The sequence below is a fragment of the Notothenia rossii genome (assembly GCF_949606895.1).
Source record: "Notothenia rossii genome assembly, chromosome: 9".
NCBI lineage: Eukaryota > Metazoa > Chordata > Actinopteri > Perciformes > Nototheniidae > Notothenia > Notothenia rossii.
The window spans coordinates 64,131,851-64,155,586 of record NC_136907.1 but is presented as its reverse complement, the minus strand read 5'-3'; the positions used below and the strand labels follow the sequence as shown (position 1 = coordinate 64,155,586).

The following is a 23,736-nucleotide window of genomic DNA, read 5'->3' as shown; positions in this document are numbered from 1 at the left end:
GGCTTGTTTCCAGTCTATAGACGGATCTGACAGCGATCAATACGCTGCTTGCTGTGTATATTCGTGTGTGTGTTTGCCACAGGATGTAAGCTAATCAAAGTTGATCTTTCCACAAATTCTAACATGACTTTTTACCTTGTTTTAAATAGTAGTTGTGTAGTCTGTTTGGTTGTTGTTCAAAAAGGTTCGGTATGAATCAGGGGACAGGCACTGATGAGGTCCTGTTTGCAGCCTAAACACTGAAAATAATATATGTTTTTATCAAGTGACATGATGGTCATAAGACACCTTTCATTTAGGGTAATTATGCAGGTTCAAAACTCATAATATACACCGTAGTGGAAAAAGAGGTTAATTAAGCTTCACAAACCAATTAAAAAATTTTTTTTTATGGAAATGCAAGATAATATGTGACCATTCTTTTCAGTGTGTGTGTATGTTTGTGGGTCATTAAGATCATTAAGATACAACATTTACCTTATCTTCACTACATTCACATGGACATTGTGTACATTTCACATTTATGTGAGTCATGTACTCTTTAGATTCAGATTTTTTTATAAAGGTTAAACACATTTTGATTTGGACAAATTGTCATGTTTTGTCAGTAGGTATAATATACGCCTTTTTTACACCATTACTCATACAAAGATCCTTTAAGGGAGTTTCACCTCATGGTTGGAACCAACTGGAATATGTTTGATTTGTGTGATAGCTTGAAAATGTTCCATTATTTATTGATTATCACAATTGTGGATGGACTTATTCATTCATCCACTAATTGATTCAGCGCTGGTCTAAATGTAGCTATGATATTTTAAACATCAAGGCTGCACCACAACAAAAAAAACATCTGAAAAAAGGCAGACTTCCCTGCTTTCTTTATTAGAACACATGAGATTATACCACACTGCAAATTACTACAAAACAAGCGTTTATAATTACCCAGCAACAATATGGACACTTATATTTTAATGATTCTTTTGTCACCATTATTTGATTAAAAACAAAGCCTTGAACTGGGGATTATTATAAGAGAGGAATTTATCACCAAAACCGTATTGTGACATTGAGAAAAGTAATTTCAAGTAGTGACATTTCAAGCAGCTGTGTCCCTGTGATTGATGTATTTGGTCTCTGGTGGTTATTCAGGAATACATACAGTCAACCTCTTTTCATAATGAACTTTTCAGGAGGCCTGGTGAATAAACACATTCAGTCAGGGGAGGAAAAGAGGAACGAGTGGAGATTTTCTCATTTGCTTCCCCATTGTAACCAGAGATCCCTCCTCCTTTTGTTCCTTCAAAAGTATAACCGAGTGGAAGCGGAGAGGAAATCAGATTCAGAAATAACCTAATCAGTGGGTTTTGTCCTGGCAGCCTTTCCCCCGGCGGAGAGTCACACACGGGCAGGTGGCTGTCTGACAGCCATTGGCATTCTCTCCAACAGAAGTGTTTGACTCAGATCAACTCTTCAGTTCACCACTGGGAGATTGGATTAAACCGGGTTAACTAAGGCCAGAACACCAGTTCCTTGTTGAGGAAAAGAGACACTAATATTGACAAATCTCCAGATCAACCACACACACTTTGTATAGTTGAACCTGGCTTGTCATTGGTGGATGGGGATTGATTTACTCCACGTTGTTGTCGTGGCACACAGACTTTTAACAAAAGTTTTACCCATCTGCATTCTCCTGCAAGTTCATTTAATCCTCTCCCCCGAACACTGACACTGTTGTGAACCCTCGTCAGTTGAGAATGTGCTCTAAAAATATGTATCTTGTAATTATAATATTAATTGAAAAATGTCAATGGAAAAGTAAAATCACAATGATAAAGAAAAAGAAGCATTGCATCCAATTCTTGTCTCCTACTTTTTTAATTAAAGCACTCTAGGAGCCAAGTATTGTCCAAAATGCCAAAGCCCATTATGCGGTTGCATTCATTTCATAATTATGCCCATCTCCGCTAATCCACTAACTGGAGTTCCAGTGGAATAAATCCCTGAATGTTTCTCCTAATTCATTACTCATGGCTTCGTTTACATTTACTAGATTCATGGTGTATGAGTAAAGATTAATTCTATTATGGAATTGCTAATTCTAATTGTGATTGTGGCGATACAAAGCATGGTTGAACAAGGTGAAGCTTTTGTGCAAAATGTAAATACTACAGTTCCTAGCCGAGAAGTATAATTAAAATGTAGTTTTTCTGTACACTAAATAACATAGAAAGTCCAGTTTTATTACGTGTGTGTGTGTGTGTGTGTGTGTGTGTGTGTGTGTGTGTGTGTGTGTGTGTGTGTGTGTGTGTGTGTGTGTGTGTGTGTGTGTGTGTGTGTGTGTGTGTGTGTGTGTGTGTGTGTGTGTGTGTGTGTGTGTGTGTGTGTGTAATAGACCTGCTCAGACGAGATACAAGAAGAGGATTCAAAAAAGTGAGATAAAGTACAACCAGGAAAAAGGTTGAGAAATGCACAGCGAGAAAAGAGCTCCAAATGTCAGGGCCAGTGCACAAAAAAAGAGAGGGCGACATTCTGACCCTTGCTGCTCCCCTATTGATAGTGTTGTCATGGGAACATGTGTTGGATCCTAAATGAAGGGCGCTGGAGGTTTAAAATGGCAAGTGAGTGTGAGAGAGTGAGTGACTGCAATGTCTATGTTGTTTTGGGCAAAGTCAGATTACAGTACTCACCGTCAATATAAACAAACATTACGCTTTAGACCTCAACATTCATAAAAACTCACATTTCTAAACTGTAGGCTCTCCTGCAATAGAATCACACTAGTGTCTGGTGTTTAGAGAAAGATATCGGCTATCTGTCATTGGCTATGACGGCCTCTACAATTTAGAACTAAAAGTGTCTCTTCAATAAAGCAGCTCGAGTAGGGGCCAGCTTTCACTCATCACGTGGAAACAGTAAGGAGAGATGTCCGACAAGACGATGGCCAACCTGATAACGTTAATGTGGCAATCTGTTAACTCTGTCTGATGAAGGTGGAAACCTTTGGAGGAGACATCTTTAATCTACACAAACAACTTCAAGTAGGGCTGGGCGATATGAAGAAAAAACATCGCTCTTTTTGGTCAAATAGCTCAATACTGATGCAACAATATTGTATCATGTAGTTTTGTGGATATATTGACCATGTTGTTAAAAGCAACTAATAGACAGAGCTACAACAGTGTGGTAAATTAAGAAAATTGCTTTTGACTATAATGCAGCCTTTAAAAGCAGAAATGGACAGCACTGATGCCATATCTAAAATCTAAGATGATATCTAGTCTCATTATGCATTATCGATTTAATATTGATCTGTGTTTCTCTAAGATGCGTTTTTTCTTGTCTTTCTTCTTGTATCACTTGCGGAAATTTGACCCACTGGACTCTTTGTGTAGTTTGTGTTTATTGACCACAAAAAGACAATGTTCTGAGTGTGCAGACATCAGCTGTAAGCAAGCAAGTGTGTGTGTGTGTGTGTGTGTGTGTGTGTGTGTGTGTGTGTGTGTGTGTGTGTGTGTGTGTGTGTGTGTGTGTGTGTGTGTGTGTGTGTGTGTGTGTGTGTGTGTGTGTGTGTGTGTGTGTGTGTGTGTGTGTGTGTGTGTGTGTGTGTGTGTGTGTGTGTGTGTGTGTGTGTGTGTGTGTGTGTGTGTGTGTGTGTGTGTTCATCGTCCCATTTCCTGTCTGGCTGTTATTGGAGATTCACTTAGTCTCAGGTGAAGTGAAAATATTTCACTCAGGTAATTTCAGCTTGTGAGGCAAGTTTCTGTTTACTTGCAACTACCTGTGTTTTGTGTTGACTACAAAGCTTACCACGTTCACACCCATGGAAAAATAACTCATATCACCTAGCTCTTTGACAGTTACATGTGTAATTTCCAGAGGTGCCACTTATCAAAAACATTTCACACTGGGCTGGATATAGGATTTGATTTGTTTGTTTCCATATTTTATAGATCTGGTCCAAAGTATTAATTAGTATCAAAGTCAAGGGAAGGGAAATAACAATGAGAGGCTGTTTCTTTATGGCAACATGGTTGTGTTTATGGAGAGCACTAACATCTGCTGAACATATGCTGAACAATGTGAATTTAGTAGCACTGTGGTTCAAACGAAATACATCAGATGTTTGAGGCTTCTGCAATAATGAATTGAATATTATTTTGCTAAAAAACATTTTTCAAATCCAATTTTTAAACCACATTGCACCATATTTTAAATGTAATTTCTTCATCGATCAATGGGATTCAACTAGTAACTCACAGCAGTTGCATTGAGGAAAATAAACTAGTCTGATCATCCCCAGAAGCATCCATGAACTTACTAAAAACCCCGTCTGGACTCCAGACGGGGAAGAGGATCTAAAAAATCACTTGCATTTAAATGAGTTAATTTTGCAGCTGTGGCATCCAAATCATGTAACAAATCAGATGCTGCCAAGTCATCCCGGCAAGTCCAACTGGCCCTTTCCTAAAGCTCAGCTCTGTGACACCCACAGTGTGCCCAGACCGCCTTCTCTCTCTCTCTCTCTCTCTCTCTCTCTCTCTCTCTCTCTCTCTCTCTCTCTCTCTCTCTCTCTGTCTCTGTCTCTGTCTCTGTCTCTCTCTCTCTTCCTGTCTTTTTCTCTGGCTGGGACTGGAGTTGGGAGGATCTGCAGGGTCAAAGGAGAGATGATTTAGATTTCTCAGTGGCTATAAACCAAAGACAAGAGGATTAAGTGGAGAGGTTGATAGTGAAAACAGTTCAGTGGCCAAGACCGACGTTAGGAATCATCCTGAAGCTGATGAACAAAGTCAAATGAAGCCGCACTTCAGGTTTCAAATATAAAGTCTGTTGAATGCCTATTTACATGATATTTAAATTAGTTTTTAAGTTAGTAGGCAGACCTCAATACAACTTGTGCTGTAGATCAACTACTACAAACGCTGTTGCAAAGTATTCAGGATTGAAGCATAATGTACCCAAAGTGCTTTAGGCTCTGTGTGTGTGTGTGTGTGTGTGTGTGTGTGTGTGTGTGTGTGTGTGTGTGTGTGTGTGTGTGTGTGTGTGTGTGTGTGTGTGTGTGTGTGTGTGTGTGTGTGTGTGTGTGTGTGTGTGTGTGTGTGTGTGTGTGTGTGTGTGTGTGTGTGTGTGTGTGTGTGTGTGTGTGTGGTAGGATTTATTGCCTTTTTTTTTTAGATGAAATACTAACCATATGTAAGTGTTTGAATGCCTTCATTTATACTTCAAATTAAATTAAAACAAAGTAAACATGTGTTTCAAACCAAAAATTGGATTTAGTGTAATTTTCCAATTATTTCCCTAAGAAATATCCTTGACGACAAATGTAATGATACTAACTGGAGAATTAGTTCTGTGGCAGTTAAATGTAGTGAGTAAATGGAAAATAGTAACATGTTATTATATTAAAGTTGCCTGCAGAATAAATTAAAATGTTTAATGTTAACAAGAGGACAAGAGGATTTTCTAGGTTATGCAGGCAATTCATTGAAATCAGTTTATTCAAATCAAATCAAATCAAGTTTTATTTATATAGCACATTTATAAACGATTTTTGGTCGAGCCAATTATTGGAAATGCCTAAATTAAACAGTGTCTCTGTAATCACTGTAATCAACACCAAACTGCATGGCTCTTTCTTAGGGAATATTATTATTAATTTTGGAACCCGTAAAAGAGGATTGCAGATGGCATAAAGGGCGCCGTCACATTTGACTAATTTCCAGCCATATTTGTGACTCTTACCTGGCTCTTGCATGTTTATACATTTGTGCCATGTTGTAAATGTTTGTTTCGATTAGTCGAAACCAGGAAAGGGATATTATCTCATGTTACAAATCGCAGTTTGCATTGTCAAAAATATGATGACAGACCTCAGGTAAGTTATTAAGGTAAGAGTTTTTATCTCGGCATCTAATATGAAACGGTTCAGAATGTTTATGACCTTACGAGAGTTACATCACCCAAGACTGCACCGTTAGGATTTAAGATGTTTAGAGAAAAGCTTCACTGAATATGGTAGATAAGATAAGTGTTTGTGTGCCCACCTGCTTGGTGTTAGTGTTCAGCCTGCATCCACATGTATTTATGACGGACGTTTTGTTCCAACAATGTTAGAAAAACATCGTAAAGTGCAGCAGTTATGGACATGAGCTATGCTTCTCTCTGGATGGTGCCCTGTCTCTTTATGACTTTTTGGGAGATGATGTCAGTACCCGTTGAAAAATGGTGGCTCTCAAAACCGTATCCTCCTGTTCAACAGGTAAATCATTCCACCTCAGCTGCTCCAAGTTGTCAGTGCGCCTGAGGGGGGTGCTTGATGTGAGGAAGGGACTGTGTGTGTGTGTGTGTGTGTGTGTGTGTGTGTGTGTGTGTGTGTGTGTGTGTGTGTGTGTGTGTGTGTGTGTGTGTGTGTGTGTGTGTGTGTGTGTGTGTGTGTGTGTGTGTGTGTGTGTGTGTGTGTGTGTGTGTGTGTGTGTGTGTGTGTGTGTGTGTGTGTGTGTGTGTGTGTGTGTAGCTGTATTAGTTTGAGTTTGTGTGTGTGAGTGTGCAGCCTTCAGTGTTTGTGAGGAGCCAAGTTGTGTAGGTTTCATTACCTTTTAGCATAGGGAGAGGAGAGCAAGCCTCTGAGCCTGGAGTTGGGAATTGTTGCAGGTGATATAGTGTATATATTTGCAGACTGAATCACTCTCATGCACAGGCAACATTTAACAGAGGCTCTATTTTACTGGCTGTCTAGTATATTAAACTAGTAGTGCCACCTGGCTATTTTTGTCAGCTGCTGTTCTGCCGATATGAGAAATTAACTGAATATTCTCTATCTCTATAACGTTTTATGAGCTCCGCATCCTCAAATGAGTCCACAAAAATAACTTTTGTGAAAAAGACCCTCACATTTAAATCATAATGAAAGAAAAAAACGTTTTTATATGCTCTCTTCTAAGAATTGATGAATACTATAAAGTGGAATTGGTTATAATTTCTGATGAAAAGTTGGAGAGTGTTTTTGAGAATACATCACAGCAGCGCATTGTGGCAGTTCAGATGAGATGAGTGCGAGGGGGCAAAAATGAGCTCATTCATTGGGCTGGAGTCCTCATTTTGCAAAGCTACATTTCTTTTGGTGCCCGCCAGCCCCGTATGTACTGCCAAGCAGCTGAATGTTTTGCGGAGTCATGGGCAGCATGGCAGGGCTACGCCGCACAGAGAAGCCAAATTGATCAGTCTTTACAACGGTAGCCAAAAGCTGCCACCATAATAAAGTTAGGCCTTGATCATGTTGTTGTGATCCACAAAGCACACAACAGAGACATAGAGGCAAGTACACAGACAGGGGGACAAACCCGGCTCACACATCTCCTCCTTTTTCGCCCTCCATCTTTTTTTTATCTCCACCACCTCTTTGCTCTCAACTGTATCTCTCTTTCTGTTCTACGATATTTTTCTGGACTATCTTGGAAGCACATGCAGGTTTTCAGTCTCTCTTTCTGGCTGACCACTAGGAGCCTCTGTCTGTAGTTCAGCCACACACACACACACACACACACACACACACACACACACACACACACACACACACACACACACACACACACACACACACACACACACACACACACACACACACACACACACACACACACACACACACACACACACACACACACACAAACACACACACACACACACACACACACACACACTCACACTCACACTCACACGGTTTCAGGAGCACATTAATCCCCTGAAAGTCGGACCCATGTGCTAGGTAGGTCCAGATGGGGCCACTCCATTACTCTGGCTAGCTGTAGTGGACGTCACATGGACAAGAACACACACAAGACAGAATCAAAACAAATAGAGATAGGAACATGTGGACGAGTAAACCTGTGTGAATCTCTCAGGACGCACTCTGCTTATTCAAGGCAAGCGGTAGTTTAATTAATGTGAATATCCAACTGCATATTCAAGTGGTTAGGGGTTTCAAACTCTTTAGGGGCCACATATGCTAAATAAAAGTATTCTCTCATTAATTTAGAATAATATTATTCAGATTTAGTTCTTTGGAAGGCAGAGCAGTCGAAGTATCTGGAGCAAACTCTCTCATACCCCGCTTCACTGTTGTAGAAATAGCACTTCTACTCACTGAGCCAGTGAATTGTAAATTGGCTGATCGCAGCGAGAACCTTGACAGTTTGTCAATATGTGAAGTTTTTATTGTAAACATTTCAGAATATTAGAAAACTTTTCACCCTCAGGATAAGAGTGTTTTGTTATTACGGTGGGTTGTTTCATAAAAACAATCTAGGAAATGAACAGCGCCTGCTTTTTTACTGTCAAACTGTAAAGAACTCATGTCATTTTTAGAAGTGCTGTGCTGCAAAAACAATGCTTGTCTTACTAGTTTTCAAGATATGTTTATGATTTAAGGACTTTGGATGAGACTAGATAGAATATTTGCGATAATACTTTGGTCTATATGTATTTAAAAAAAAGGGGTTTCTGAATGTTGTCCATTATTCTTTTGAAACATCAATATAGACATTTCAAACAATAACATGTGATAAGTTCTATTATAGATTTGCTGTAAGGCAGAAAAGGGTTTTGTAAAAACAAGACTGGAAGAAACATTTCCTGATAGATCTCAACACTTGATTGTGCACGACTGAGAGGAATGCACTGTGAATGGATTTAAAAAATGTAGAATTAATTGCGTTAAGTGGGAAAATGCTACTTCATGTCACATACTGCACTGGAGCTGTGCGTTTTCCTTATGAAATGCCCTTTGTAGAGTTATCAGTGGATTACATTTCTCTTTACTGCCTAGCACAATAACTCACCTTTATACAGTTTATCAAGCCTCTGAGTTGAAATACACACTGCGGCAGCCAGTCTCAGAGCTGCATATTTATAAATGACCACAGCTGCGAAACTGATTATAAATTCCTGTAATGCATCAGATTGTGCACGAATCTGTTTTTCTCACGGCTGAATTATGGCTCTGCTATAAAGCTGTGCCATATTTCAGTTTTTTGTGGAGCTGGAATAAATCTCCTGTGTTTGCTAAATAAACCTGTATCTCCCCTTCTGTACCATGCGCTCTTGAATAATGGGTGGAATCGGCTAAAAGCAGCAATACAACTATAGTCATAGAAAAGCAGAACTAAGGTTGTTTTTTTATTCCGTTTCTGTTGTTTTCCTTGCCGTCGATCATGATTCTGAAAGTCACAATATAAAATCCCATTAATTTTTATAATTGCAAAAGTAAATCTCATTATTTTATATGCAAATGATCGGCAGCTATCTTTAAATGTTTAACCTTGTTAGTTAATGCATTTTGGAACCTTGATGCCTTAGGGTTTGTGTTGCATATATCATGAGCTTATTTGTTTGTTTATTCACAATCCTTAGTGTTTAGGCTTACAGGACATAGAGCTATATACAGTTATACATTCATATATTTCTGAATCACATAAACAGTCTAACTGGGGGTCTTGCATTACAACATAGTTTGCTTTGGAGCTTTCTCACAATATTTTCCCTTCATTCAGATAGTGGGCAGACTGAAGTGGATTTAATCACAGAACAGAAGCCGCTCTCTTTACTGTATATGTTTAAGCAGCGGGTGCAATAGTGTGAAAAGTAAAAACTAAAGAATACAGATGTGCTTCCCCTAAAGAACAATTATTTCAAAAATACAAAGGAGAAATCTTTCAAAACTGTGAAGGCCGCTGTAGTTTGTATAAAAAGTCAGTAAAATAAATGAGAAAGGAATATCACCTTCTGCACAGTGTGTATGTCTCGGTAGATATGAGTCATCTACAGCAGTGGATACCTTTCCTTAAATGACCCCTTTGAGTAAACTCACCACCTCTGCCTTGCTGACATGTTACGGATATTTCGTGTTGAATTGAATTTATAGCAATAACTGCAGTTTATCAGCGGTCTCTCTACCTTTTGAGAAGCTTGAAAACAGACTCAAATGATGACTCAAAATAGTCTCCAACTAATTTTCTGACAATTAACGTTGGCTAAAAAATAACGCTCAAAACAGACTGTTAGATTTTTCCTGAAGGCTTAAATGTTTCTGCTATTTGTCAGCAGTATCCTGTATCCTGACACCACACTCTGTAGCACTAAGCTGGAGAAATGGGAACAAACAAACACTGGCTAAATCCCCATGTCTCTTAGCATCCCACTTTAAAGTGTTAAACCCCTTGATCCCTGTGATATTTCATGTCTTTATCAAGATCATTTGGAAGCACCGAGGACTGCGTTAGTGTTTGCTCAGGATTTCCCTGTGTAGTCTTTTCTTAGGAGGCTTAAATCCCTCTCCTCCACTTCTCCCTCCTGACTCCTAAACATGTGCCTCCATCCTTTTTCTCCCTCTGATTAATTACAAGGTCAGGATAAACAAAAGAGAGCAGTTGTTCACATGTTCTGCGATATCATTGGCCGGGGCTACATTCATGCTCCGGCCTTTCATTCATCACATCTCGACCCTCGTGCGACCGGAGCCATCCCTGCGAGGGCGATTCCAATTAATATAATGGACTTGTGGGATGATGTTTTTCTTAGCACTCTCAATAACACAGTCATTTATATGCTGATTCGCCTTTTTTTCAGTGTTCCAGGCACCGGGACACAACCCATAAATCCAAAGGCTGCCACCGCAGGACATAACTCATCAACGACATGTTTTGTCCCAAATCAAAACAACACCTAGGGTTTTGACATTGAGGATGCAACCGATCTAAACTCTGCTGGCCTTGTAGGAAATGGCAGGGTGCGGCATCAGCATGCAGAGATCGCTTGTCTCAGCAGTATCATTAGACAAATCCTCACATTATAATAATGAATCACCAGCAAACGTTTTATATTAAACGGGGATGATTGATACCGTGCATTCATAAAGCAATCTGGCTTTGTTCTGTATATTATTGGTGCTGAATTGACTTAAACCAGAGAGAAATATAAGGGTGAGGGGATTAAAAGCAAACAACTTGTGCCATTTAACTTCACTAAACATATGTTTTAAAGTGGGCTGGGCTTTGATTTGATCCTTTAAGTAGAGATGCATATTGTCATCTTTGCAGTAAGCCTGTCCTTCAATGTCATTTGGCGACTTTATTGAAAAGTGCACACAAGTGAGTTTGTTCTTTAACATTGATGCACTTTATTATAACAAATGCCAGTGCTTATGAGAGGTAACTGGCATCCTGGGAATACTCAGCGCAAATACCGTTTTATTCATCTTCCATTTGGCCACCCAGCTTGATACTGGTGCCATACAGTAGAATGAAGACGAAATATAAAACCTTCATGGGCTTTAAATAAATAAATAAATGTATGTTTGATTGCCAACAGCTTCTTGCACTGTGCTTCACAGAATACTAGAGCATAGGGAAGGTACATCTACAATACTCTTAAATAAAGAAATGCTTACAATGAATGGCAACACTCATACTGTAGCTGTAGATAGTATCACCTCAAACACATGATACTTTTACTGCCTCAAGAGTTTTTTGAAGTGTCAGTTTTCGTCCCATTAAACCGGCATGCAGCTCAACAACTATTAACATCCACCTATCCTCAGGCTACATGGGGGGGGGGGGGGGGGGGGCTGTGATGATTGAAACTGGGTAGCTGCCATTGGCCTCGAACGCTAATTAAGCAAATTCTATTTTTTTGTTTTTAACAACCTCTCCTCCTTGTGTGTGTTATGCCCATTGATTTGTATGTGGATTACAAAATGTCAATGTAGTGCAGCCTACTATTATGTTCATGAAGAACAACAAAAATACACATGGATCTCTCGGAGGATTTATAAATGAGGTCTGCTCCTCCAGGAACATAGTTAATCTAGACCAAGGTCACTAGTGTTTTCACTTGTGTTTGTGTGATTTGTGTGTATTGTGAAGTATGTAAGCGTACAGAGAATATGAAGACTCACAGTTATAGACGGACCGAGGGACAAGGTCACTGTCACCGAACCGTGACAAAGCTCCAATGTTGTAAATAACAAGAGCTCTGACCTTTCAGGGGAGTAGATGAGCTATTTATCAACTCCCATCGTCCCTATGTCCACTGTTATCCCGTGTTTTATATAGCAGGACGCTTTTTTTCTCTTGCTATACAGGTCATCGAAAACAAGTAACCTCATTTAAATCAATAATCCTTCAGATATCAAATAATATTTGTCATACTATTTATCGCTCACGTTTTGTCAGGAACATCCTTTCAAGCTGTTTCTTAGTGGGAAGCTTTTATTGTGAAGAAGCAACAGGAAATGCAATGTAGATATTAATTATACATTGTCAACAGCTTTATTGTTCACTTAGTCTTAACAACTTGATCGAAATCTGATTTCTGATGATGGGTTTATATTTGACAAGATGATATTTAATTGTCGGTGCTCGTGACATGTTGGGTTTATATCCCAGCTGTATGTCTTGTTTTATTTTTGTACATACTGAATGAAAGTCGTCATCCTTGTCATGTGTAGCAGCAACTAGACTTAGCCTATGGAAGGAAATACCTGTGCATTTGTGGGAAACGTAGCTAAAGAAGTGATTCATATATAAACTTGCATATTTTTATTTATTCATTTTAACATTAAGACAACACATTGTAGACTGATTCATGTTGCGTTCCATGGATGGTCATGTTTATTCAGCTTCCATTTGGTGAAGTTATTTTTCTTTAAAAGTGGATGTGTGTGTTAGCTGAGATATTTTCTTGTTTGGCTTGCATTTTCCTATCCTGGTGGTAATTTGATTTTGTGGAGGAGGGATCTTTCTCTCACATTTCTCACCTTTTAAATAACTTTACTTCTGGTTGGGCGCCTGTCTTTGAAAATATGAAATCTCCTCTCACAAAGGCCGTATCCTCCAGAGACATGCACTGTCAGTGAGTCATAAGAAATGGAGAGAAAAAGAAAAAACACATCTCAAGGAAGTATTGACATACATTACATTACATTACATGTCACTTGTTACACGCTTTTATCCAAAGCGAATTACATACATTCGGTACTGTGGACAATCCCCACAGGAACAATATGGGGTGAAGTGTCTTACCCAGGGACACAACGACATGCTGACTGCAGTGGGGTTTGAACCTGTGCCCCCCTGATCCCAACACTAGTAACACACAACCCACTGCGCCACACGCCTCCGTGCCATACAACAGGGCTTTGATTAAAGACTACTGGGAGCACACAACTAACCGGCAAGACTGCAGTTTCCCTGGCTCTTTTCGAAGGCCTGACAGCGTATCTACAGAAACACTTGCTCTTTTCGACATTTGGAAAATGAAAGCTGCATCAAGCTGCACTCAGGCCGGAGCAGATGAAACCAAGCACTCCATGCTTTGTTGTTGTATTTTTTAGAGGCATCTCTATTTAATAGTGAAGGAAAGATATAGAAAGGATGGATAGAAAGACAAAGATGTTGATACGACACAACTGGGACCCACACTCAATTGCGTGACACCAGAAACATTACGGTGTGTGTCCGAGGCGGCGGAGCCTCACCAGCGAGCCCCAGGCCTCCCATTATATTGAAGGGTTAGACATATCACTCCCGAATCGCTTGTCAATAAAGATGAGGGCCGCTCGGAGACTGGACATGCGAAAAGCTTCATAAAAATACACTTCAAACAAAGTTTACAGCCTTGTAATAAATCTCATATCTCCTGGCAGAAAAACGGTTTGATAAATGCCTATCTTCGCTGGCAGTTTATTACTTGTTATTCTGAAAGACTGCCTTGAGACATGTCATGCATTATTCACAGGAAAGCATCCTACGGTACATAAAGTATATCTAGCTGTTTCCATTTATACTCATCAAATGGATCATTTAAACATTAGCCTTCCAATATTTGATTGAACATATTCCATTGATTTGCATTTTTAGGACCGTTAAGCTAATAAACTGAGGCTCGTATACGCTCAAAAAGCTGGTTATTAATTATTTTTTTCAACACTATCCTCTTTCGGAATTCCTCTGATTTGAGTTTTGAATAAACCATTTGCTAGTAGTTTCTAAAAGCCCTTTATTCCACATTTCCTTGAATGCACCAACGTGGAGAAATGTGAATGTCCTTGCAGCTGACAACGGTAACAAAGCTCAATGATTGTTGTGATGGGTTAGGGTTTCTCAAGCCAGTCTGTGCAAGTTGTTCAAAAGAACATTCTGAACAAATATTTATAAAAACCTCCAACTTTAGTCAATTGTAAACAACATAACACAGTTTACAATGTATATTTAATTTGCAGTTAATGGTCTAAGACGTTCCTTTAGTTTGGTTTCCTTAAGGGATAGATTGATGAACTTGTTTGATTATTATATAGTGTTTTTGGAAGACTGATTTCAACTTGCTGCATAAAATAGAGCTGTTTGTTAAATAATGCTTGGTATATTTGCAGAGTTGCTGCATTCACATTGTCTTTCCTACTTTACGTTTGTATTTAAAGTGTGATAGTATAGAAAAAGATTGCATTTGTTTCATAGATTCAATATTTTGTTTCAATTTTTCCCCCAGTTGATTTGGATTATGGACAACGCTCCTGTTGAGGTGCAGGGACTGTTCTCTATTTAATGCTTTCCTTCTTCTGTATCATTCATTTTTTGAAATGGTTGTGCCAAGAGGTCGAGCAAATGGAATCCAAACTCTTGTTATGCTCCTCCTGTTCCTGCTTGTCCAAGACCTTTTCTCTGAGACCTTGACATTTCCTCCCTTCTTAAGAGGTGCTACATAATCACAGACTCACTGTGAGTGCTTGGTAAGCAGATATGAATCAATACTAATGAAGATAAAGCTCCACACAGGTTGAAGTTGGATGGAAAATATCCTATCAAAATCAGCAGTATCTTAACATTAGCGAGAATAGGAGGGAGCATAGACCTCCACAAAGACTATCTTCATAAGTGAAACAGAAATATTGTACTTGTACTTGAAGGTTGCTTGGTAAATGCTACACTTTTCAACACTGTTTTATGAAAATCCGGCCAAACATAATAATAATAATAATAATAATAATTAGGGATGTAACGATATATCGAATATCTCGATACCGCAATCTTTTAAAAAAAATTTTTAAACCTTTATTTAACCAGATGGTCCCATTTAGATCATCAATCTCTTTTTCAAGGGAGACCTGTCCAACATGGCAGCAAGTAGGTTACAACATGAACATAAAATAACAGATAACACAAAAGGACATGGTATTTACAGGGCTACATGTACATACTGTACCTAGAGACATTGACAAGTACCAACAGTATATTTATATCTCGCCCTGTCAATAAGCCTCACCTTCTTGCCAAAAACTGTATTGTTTTTGAAGTGGTGGAGAGACAATGCACAGTTTGACCCACTGCTGTCACCCATGGCCAAAGCATATCTATGTCCCAGCAACATCAGTACCAAGCAGGGGATATTGTAAACGCCCAAACATCCCAGCTTCTACCTGGAAATGTGGACATGCTCATATTCCTAAAAGATAACCTTGATGATGCTGAGTGAGTGAGTTAGAGTTGAGTTACTTGAAAAACTAAAGTGAAACTTGATTTATTCTATTGCAGGGTCTGATTATTATATTGTTGACACTACTATCCTACTAAAATGATGTACAAATCAGATTTCTTATTTAACAAAGAAAAAAAATTCAAGTAAAAAAAAAAATATATATTTTTCAATATCACGATAAATATCGTACCGTGGACTTTTTATCGCGATGTTATCGTACCGTGAGTTTTTGGTATCGTTATATCTCTAATAATAATACATTTGATTTACGTATATAGCACACTTTAAAGACAACGTCATCTCAAGGTGCTTCACAAAGCTATAAGGAAAAATAAGTAAAAAGATATCTAAAGGAGCATATTGGATAAAATATGGCAATATAAAAAATAAAAGGTTAAGAGCATAAAAGGTTTAAAAATAAATAAATAAAGGACAGTCAGTAAAATGCGGTGCGGAACAGGTGGGTCTTGAGGCATTTCCTAAAAATTGAGAGTGATGCCGAGGTCCGTATGTTCTCTGGAAGCTGATGAGGAGAAGGCACGGTTTCCCATGGTGACCAGTTTTGTTCACGGAACAGCCAGGAGATTGGAGCTGTCTGACCTGTCTGACCTGCGTGAGGTATGGGAATGTTTTCTGGTTAGCAGTTCCTGTAGGTAGGTGGAGCCAGTGTGGTTGATGGCGTTGAAGACCATTATGAGGACTTTGTGGTTGATCCAGTGTTCAACAGGGAGCCAGTGGAGTGAGTGAAGGATGGGGGTGATGTGCTCTGATGTGCGTGTTTTTTGCGGCACAGTTTTGTACATATTGCAGTCACTGAGTGGTTTTTGTTGGAATGCCTGCAAGCAGAGAATTGCAGTAGTCAATGCGGGAGACGATACGATACGATAATACTTTATTTGTCAGATCAAGTCTGAAATTGTACTTGCGTCACAGCAGCTCCATGTCCAACATCAACAGAAAAGTATCCAGACACAATACATGAAACACAAACAACAAACATTTAACGTAACAGCACAATCAGTGAGAGAAAACATGCTCAAGAGCCTTCAGCGTGCATTTGATCTGGGATTTAGCTCTGTGTTTACTGTGAGGATTGACTGATGCACAAAGGAGTGCTTCAGTCTGACTTTATTGAATTGTTGGACCCTGTATCTCCGATTAGAAGGTAGCCGTTCATATTCAGTGTTCAGAACATGGTTTGGGTCAGAAATGATGTGATGAAGGCATGGACCAGTTTTTCTGCATCCGGTTTGATCGCATTTTGGAGATGTTCCTCAGGTGGTAGTATGAGGCTTGGCAGACCGTCTTTATGTGTGCTCGGAATGAAAGGGATGAGTCCAGTTTCACACCTAGGCTCGTTACAAGTGAGGAGAGGGGAATGGAGTTGCCATTGATGCTGATATGAGGGATATCAGTTGTTTGTGTTTGATGTGGTGTTCCAATCAGAATGGCCTCTGATTTGCTGCTATCCAGTTGGAGGGAGTTGTTGCTCATCCAGTGGTGTATGTGTTCCAGGCATCTTGAGACATTTGAAAGTGCCAGATGTTTATCCGGGGCAGTTTGGAAATAAATCTGTGTGTCATCAGCATGGCCTCCTTGGTCAGGGTAATAAGATGTATCTGTAGATCGGTCATGTTTTTTATATGCAAAACAGTCTCTCTATACACACTGTATTTTAAATGTGGTAAAAAGTAATCAATAGAAAATGCATATTTTTGCATTGATAAAAAAACAAGTTAGTGCCTGCTACTTATTTGTATATCTATGTGCATTTTGCCCTTTTACTTATCAAAAAGACTTTATTTACCCCCTATGGAACAAGTCAAATCAATGCCCCTGTAGCCCCTCCTCTGGCACTTCAGGATGTTCAGACTGAGCCAGAGGCATCAGGCAGCAGCCCCACCGATCGATTAGGATCTAGACCGCCGGAGGAGCTAAGAAAGCGGAGAGGTAAGCATGAGCCTCGGGCAAAATGCAAACATCTGTGTTATTTTAAACCAATTAATTGCGAAGCCTTGTAACGCCGCAGATCGGTGGAGCTTCCCACCCTCCACTCCTCCTCCTCCATTAATGCTCCTTGACGTCTCCTCATCTTCATCTCTGCCGGTCTTTGGCCCTTCTATCTGCCATCTGTCTCTTTCCTCCCCTCCTTGCAAGACATTTTCCTCTGCATCTCTCTATTCTCCCCCACCTCCCTGCTCTCCATACACCTCCTTGTCTCTTTAATCATCTCACCTTTATTCTTGTGCATAATGGAAATATTCAGAACAAATAGTTCACAGATTGTCTTCTTGTGTTCTCCCTTTTCCTTTGCTTCTTTCTTACCTCTTCTCCTTTTCTTTCCTCTTTGGTTTCTCATTTACATCCCCTGCCCGCACTTAACTTCCTCCAGCACACTCATACATGCACACACACACTAAATGTTGGATTCATTCCTTCAGCGTTCCCCCTCACTGTCGGCGGTCCTTTATCTCTCGGGTTAGTGGAAAGGGGACTGGATGGCTCCCCATCATTAAAACCTCATCATCTGAGATGACACTGTAACGTTATTGACTTTTTTCCCCCGCCGCAAAGGATGTATCCATAGAATCCAATTGGCAGATGACCATTCAACCGCAGTTCCATTAAAGGTGAATTTAACACTTTTATGGACATTATGAATACTGAATAATGCCGACAAAATACTGTAACACAGACAGAATATGATCTACTCCTGTGCAGGATGTCAGAACCATCTGTGCACATTCACTGCCTATTCTTCATATTAGAATTGACAAAAAACTGAACAGGACGGACCATAATGTGATATACGTTTCCTGGACTGCTTTCAAGACGGAGGGAGAGAGAGAGAGAGAGAGAGAGAGAGGGAGGAAGGCGAGGTAGAAAATGATGGAAATGTCAAAGACGATCATTTCTGTGGAAGACATGTGGTTTTGTTTCCTCCTGAACAGAGGCATCCCCAAAGGTCACGTCAATAATTCTCCCGTTTCTCCAGCTGTCCATTCATCATTTGGTCGTTCGTCTGTCATCATAGGGGGCTAATGAGATCTACATAGATCATCTCTCCCTCATGCTGCAGGACCACCCTGCTGTTTGGGAAAAAGGGGAAAACAATCATTGATCTTCGGTTTCTCTCAGAGGATAAGCGTGTGGCCTCAGCCTGCGTTGCTCTGCAGTGCTTCCTTTTGTCTCTGTGGAAGGAAGTTCGAGCCTCTAGGCGGCTTTTTCAAAACGACGTGTCAATCACATAAGAGCAATGCATTCATAATTGATAAATTGGGGTCCAGTTTTGTGACCGATTTGTCCTTCAGATTTGTAAAACCGCCAATTATTGTTCTAACTGCTATTTGACAGGTTATTGAGAACTAACACCCACTAAATCCACATATCTGCCTACATTGGCCCAAAAAAGTTCCTGCTACTAGTGCGCCGACAAAGAAGCCCCCTAATAGCTGTCGTATCATTTTCGGACAGTATATAAAGCGTATGGCTTCAACTAAAACATATCCAGTGTCGCCTTGTCACAAAGAATCAGTAGACGGCATATCTCAAGTTTGGTTTTCAGTAACTCAGGGATAGTTTAACATAGTTGTAATATCGTAGGTGGAACAAGTGACAAGAAATAAGGCAACCCTTAAAGTTATTTGTACCTCTGCCCTGAACAAAGGACAAAATTGAACCTGATCACGCCCTAAGGCTCATCTATCATCCTGTCAATCAATAAATCAACAGCTCAGATCAATGCAACTCTAGTTTAACAATGTCAAAAGAGCCATTGATCAAGCCTTTGTTAATGTATAGCAGATAGATATACTGTACATCTGGGACTCTTTTTGAACGGGCTGACTGGAGGACAGATTGTTGGCCTGTGAACGAAAAGCTCTAGACATATGCTGACTCATTTCTAATGGATTGCCTTCCTGTCATTAAGCGATGTAACCAATGCAAATAATGAGTCGCAGTCAGTGTGTTTTATTTCAGTCAACATATGATCTGAACTTAGTCATTCGTTTTTCAATGAATTAAATGACCCTGTGAATCATTTTAAACTTGTATGCTTGTGATTTTGTAATTTCAAATGATTTATTCACTTACTGCGTCTACACTCTGTAACCCTGACGGTCAAAGTTGGGATTTATCTCTAAATGTTTACACGTTTATAAAAATAAACGTGTAATCCCTTTTAATGACAAAAAGTCAGGATGATACATAGAGGAAAACACATGTGTGCAAAATCTGTTTATTTCAGAGTTTAACCCTTACCAAGGAGCCGAAAGGAAAGAAGATCGTAGATTCTTTGACACTCTTTGAGAGGTGGGAACTTACTGCACAGTGTAAATAGATTTTGAAGCGAACGCATTTCACAGGAACACGGAGGCCTCCATCCAAAGAAAAAAAAACCTGAATTGTTCAGAGGGCAACCAGGCGAGAGAAGACCTTGATCAGGAACGAGTTCAGAAACCTGTGGGACAGTCTGGTGAAGAACCTCTTATTGGCAGAGAGCGGAGCATATTTCGATATTTCAGACATCGAATACATACTGTAGAAAAGCACAATGTTTTTCCAGGATTTAACGTGAATGATATCTTGATTTGCTGCTATACTGTTTGCCTGGTAAAAAATCATCTTGTGAAGTATTTAGGTGATGTGCAATGCTTCGCTCTTACTTGAGAGGAACTCTGCGTCCCTGCTCTGAGTTTATGCACCAGCAAACCCCTCTGCTCCGGTGTCACTGTGCACGTCTGTGTGTGCACGTTAGTGTGTGCACGTCTGTGTGTGCACGTTAGTGTGTGCACGTCTGTGGGTGCACGTTAGTGTGTGTCTCTTTGTTACACATGCGTTTAAGACATCAGTAGGGTTGCTCGCAAACTGGATAAATGAATGTCATTTATCATGCATTTCCATTAAATCCAATATCCTGTCCCTGTCACCGTGTTAACCAAACCGTCACACTCAAATGGCAAGTCTGACAACACTGTCAAAATACAAATTAACTGTACACACTTACATGATGTTTATTTGTGAGTGTGCTGTTTTCTCAATGCTCCCACATTTGTGTCGTGACGAGTAATGCATGTTCCTAGTTTCTCACTTCCATGTTTTATTTACCTATTTATATTCAGTCCATGTGCCTTATAATCATAGATAATACATCAACACATTCAGAGTTATTCAATTACAGCAGGAATATGCACTGCAGCCTACAACAAGCCTTCCATTTCTGGCTTCCTCCCTTTTCTTTTTTTACAGTATAATGTAAGTCTGTTGTTGGCCTGATCTTTTTTTTCTATCAAGATCTATTATGTGACTCATAAGAGATCGCCTTTGTGCAGCAGATGAATGTAATGGTACTGTGCATTTATAAAGCTATGAACAAAAGCAGAAAAGTCCTTTCTTCCCCTCGAAAATGCATACTATTAAAACAGATGAAGGTTTCAAATCCCTATTGAGTGTTTTTTTACATCTTCACATATATCCCTTTTTCCATTTGATCTAGAAAGTACTCCTATCAAAATGAAATGTAAATACACGTTAAGCTATTCTCTGGGGCATTGTTGAAATATAATACCATTAGTCTACTGTATTCTATATTTCGCATTCAGAATATAATTTATATTAGGGAAACCTTTCGTCTTATTCAAAAAACAGACACTGGAGATATTTTCATATAAAGTAGCAATTATTCAAGTCAGTTGTGATGATTACTCTGCGAATGGAACTACAAATATTTGACAGGGTACATTCAATGTCTCAAAGCAGAGATACGGATGGGCACAGAAAGCTTGGAAAGTACAACAGGGTCTTTTAGGAGTCCAGAAACAGTAATGGACACTGACATCTATTTATAGAGGAAACGGCTAAAGACGGTGAATAGAAAGCTGAACAAAGCGCGGGAGAGAGGAGCCACTGGCACTGTCTTATAAAGCTTTCATACATCAAACCACATAACATCTAATGCAAAACAACTTCCTGATAAAAAAACATGTTTTCTTTTCTTTTTGTGTTATATAATTTAGTCAAAAATCCACCAAACTGTAGGCGAGTTTCCAAATGTATCGCACATCAATGCAGGTTTCCACTTCTCTTATGCACATATTAGTATTGGGCTCATAGAGAAAAACAGCTGGTGGGGATAATACACTTTGCCAACCATTATACAATGTAGTCAGTCTTTTAATTAAAAACACATTTTCAGCATATGGCATTTGACCTGTTTGGCAGATTTTTGAATAATAACACAGATGTGGAATAAAGCGTTACACAATGCCTTTAGGGGGGCTAGCACTGAATGACTGCGTGAAGCTGCTGTTTCCCCTCGGTAAAAAGAGATTAAAGCTTGACATCGGAACAATCAATTCAACATCAAAATGTATATTCTGAAATGTTCCATCCCCGTACAGTCCAGATATATTCCTATGTGTTCAGTGTCTAGTCGGCCCAGTCAATGTTGTATTCCCTTCTCTGACCACAACATCCCGTACAGTTGGGAGGAGTAAGAGGAAACATGTTTTTGAAATTCATCTTCTCCAGCTCTATGTGTGATGCCATAAAGTCACGACGTGATTTATTCCTTTTTCTTTGGACATATCCAAGAATTATGCCCCATTTTAAGAAATACCCCAAGGTACTAATTCATATTCTCTATATGATTGGACCATCAATACTGAGGGTAAGTGAAGGTCGCGCTGACAGTTTTATGGGTTGGCAGGTTGGCCTGCCTTACTGCCGTTGCTTCACATCGCTCCGGAACACTGTTTTTCAAGCATTGCTGATCTCATTGTATTGTGACAGACGGCCGAAGATAGCAAACACCATCAAGCCTGTAGTTTCTGATTGGTTCCTGAAAATAGAAAGTAGCTAACCCTGCTCCTAATAGCCTCTCAAGTACAACCCTTGTATATATCCAACTGTCTTGGAGATAAACGTGATATACAATTATTTTTGTCATTTAGGTTGCTATAACTGAGATAACCAAGGTGACCTGTCACTGATCATCGATCAATTAATAAGCCCTCAATGCATTAAGGAACTGGCCTCAGTACAATATGCTTTTAGCTGAGGGATCTTTTACCGTCAAAAGCAATAACAGTGAAAAGAACAAAGGCTTTAAACATTTTAAACGCTGATCCATAGCTTGATAAACACAACGGCATATGTCTGGTTCATGCTTTGTGAAGTATTACACCTGTGTTTGATATGAATGAACTTTCAGTGGGAGCCTACGCTGGTTGCTTGTTAAGAAGACATATCTGCGTGCCCACCTGTTATGAATATTTATAACATGATAGTGGACAAAGGCTAAACAGCCACATTTGGGCTTTGGCTTGTTGCCTCTGATTCAGCTGTTTTGATTGGTAGTCCAACTGTTGCTGTCCATGGTGCTGAACTTGGGGTCCACTTATTCTCAAGAGTGGCAGACTCTCTTCTCCTCTCTGTCTCTTTCTTCTCTCATCTTATTCCTTTGTCATTCTCAGAACGTTTTGGGAAAAGTAAATGTTTCCATCTTCTCAGAATAGCTGAAGTGCCGCAATAGAGAAGAAAGTATGATGAGTGAATTGTAAGTGATTGAATGTGTGACCTCTTCCTGACTCCTCACCTTTCCAGCACTGAAATGTGAGAGGACCTATTGGAGACAAAAAGAAAATATGAAAGCCCTATTGAACCTGACCTGCAAAACAAATGCAAACACTATTATACAAAGGTCTGAACAGCCTATGATTATGCTGTGCTGCCCTGAGTGCTGCTATACTTGACCTGTGTTGGATTCTTATTTAATTCTCCTTTTCTCTTTCTGCCTTTCTATCTACAACCATGCCTCAAAACGGAAAGCCTCGAGGAGTACGAGTCTCATAAGTATGGATGTGAATGGCAAAACAATTGCAGCCTGTTCACTGCATAATAGACGGGTGGAAGTGTAAGCACTGTGTGCGCCATCCATGAAATCAATGAACCACCGCGTGGTGGCTGACTGAATCCCCTTAAAACACACCAAGCGGTTGCCATAAAGGATGTTTATTAGGTTGACAAGTTGACACTGCAGCTCCTTGTTATGCTCTGATAATAGGGGCCAGGCGCAAGCCTTGCTCCAGCTGGTTAGGAGACAGACAAGCCCTTCAGGCGTGCAGATAAGAAAGGAAAGGAAATAAGAGGGGAAGAGAAAGAAGGGCGGGGTATTAGTGCCTGTTTTATGAGAAAGAAAAGGAT

The 23,736-nt window shown here is 39.7% G+C and overlaps 1 protein-coding gene across 8 annotated transcripts in view; it reads left to right on the top strand.

Moving 5' to 3' along the window:
• The window catches only part of tnr (tenascin R (restrictin, janusin)), a 188,452-nt gene that overhangs the window by 18,523 nt on the left and 146,193 nt on the right, over positions 1-23,736 (top strand). For 2 of the 8 annotated variants that reach the window (XM_079652468.1, XM_079652466.1), the window contains exon 1: positions 4,650-4,814. The exons of the other annotated variants lie outside the window; for them this stretch is intronic. The gene's annotated coding sequence lies outside the window, so the exon portion shown is untranslated. Of the gene's footprint in view, positions 1-4,649; positions 4,815-23,736 lie in introns of those variants that run through there. 8 annotated transcript variants of the gene reach the window in all.